The 1,463-nt window shown below is 48.3% G+C and overlaps 1 protein-coding gene across 3 annotated transcripts in view; it reads right to left on the reverse strand.

The window, feature by feature from the left end:
* Positions 1 to 1,463, reverse strand: part of SFXN5 (sideroflexin 5) — a 209,612-nt gene that overhangs the window by 167,110 nt on the left and 41,039 nt on the right. The window lies entirely within an intron of this gene.

Raw genomic sequence — 1,463 nt, forward strand, 5'->3', positions numbered from 1 at the left:
CCCAGTACACTGAATATCCTCTGGTTCAGTTTCACACCGGGGGTGGAGAGAGTCATAGTTGCGTCTGCGTGCAGCCACCAGGATATCTGGCAGCAGATAGCAGGGGGTACAACCACCAAACCACCAGAATGTGTGCCCCTTTGGCAGCTTCACACAGCTCCCCTACAGCCTGGGATGGCACTAGATGCATACAAGACTGCGGAAGCCATCTGAAGGCATAGGAGTACCTTTATGCACCTGTAACTGTCTGCTGGTTAATGGCAGGAGCCTCACTCCACTTGGTAGAAGTACTGTAACTCTGCCAGCAGAGCAGGGGGTTCCTGCCACTACAGAGGGGCTTATCGTGGGAACGGACTCAGATATGTGGTGCAGGCTAAGGTCATGTTCCCTACTGTGCAGCTCTCTGCTCTTCTCATTTCCTCAAACTCAGCCTTCCACTCAAGCTATCTGAAAGAAAACCAAGACAATAACAGGATCAAAGAACCTGGAAGGCAAGAAATGTTCAGAACAAACACTTCTGGTGTTAGAGGGGCATTTTGCCACTAGGGAGAGGCTCGCAAGCAGAGGGGACAGGTCTGCCTCCTGTGAAAACTGCATTATGGACTCACTCCCAACACAGAGAAGAATGACTACAGAACGAGCCACGTTCTAAACTAAGTTAAAACTTATTGGCAGCACAGCCTTCCTGCTATACAGTCTTCAGGTGCAATACATGAGACGCAAAGAATTTAAAAACATACTTGGTGTACGTGCCGGGAAGAGTGAAAATGGCATTGCTATTTCTGTTGTTATATTCTTGGGATATATGCCAGTACGATTGCTGCAGGCCAAATAAGCCCCTGTATATACAGACCCATCCAACGAGGCCCTTCCAAACTTTTCTATTGAGCTTTGCTATTTATATAGCATCTATCAACAGTGTGCAACTAGTGTGCAGTCCTCATGAGAGCCCAGGGTAGGTGCTACTACCCTCATATCAAAAAGGGGAGCTAGGACACAATGGCCATATCTACAGTATGGAGGTGGCATGTCCGAGCTGTCCGTTCCCAAGGATACCCCACAGGCACATACCAAATCCAGAAGTTTGCTGGTGAAAAAAAGCCCAGGGCACAGCTCCATGACTGCTTCAGCTCAGTCTTCAACAGTTAGGTTATAATTGCCTTGCAAGCTCCAAGTGGCCTTGCTGGCATATTTGAAAATATGGGGTGTGCACACAGGAGCAGATATGCAATACATGGTCGGGACTGTCGAGCCAAGGCACACTAGTCCAGGGTGGATCTAAAAAGCTAGATCTGAAAGTGGGTCTCTATACTGCAGAACTCAGTATTGCAACACTTAGCTTTTAGGTGTCTGGATCCCCTAGCCTGGAATCCAGATCGCAGATCTAGGCTCCTAGGTTTGCTATGTAGTATTTAAGGAGCATCAGTGGGCTCCAAAGCCAGTACAGAGTGAGAAGGCAATAC

Source organism: Crocodylus porosus, unplaced genomic scaffold, assembly GCF_001723895.1.
Source record: "Crocodylus porosus isolate Cpor-Errol unplaced genomic scaffold, CroPor_comp1, whole genome shotgun sequence".
NCBI lineage: Eukaryota > Metazoa > Chordata > Crocodylia > Crocodylidae > Crocodylus > Crocodylus porosus.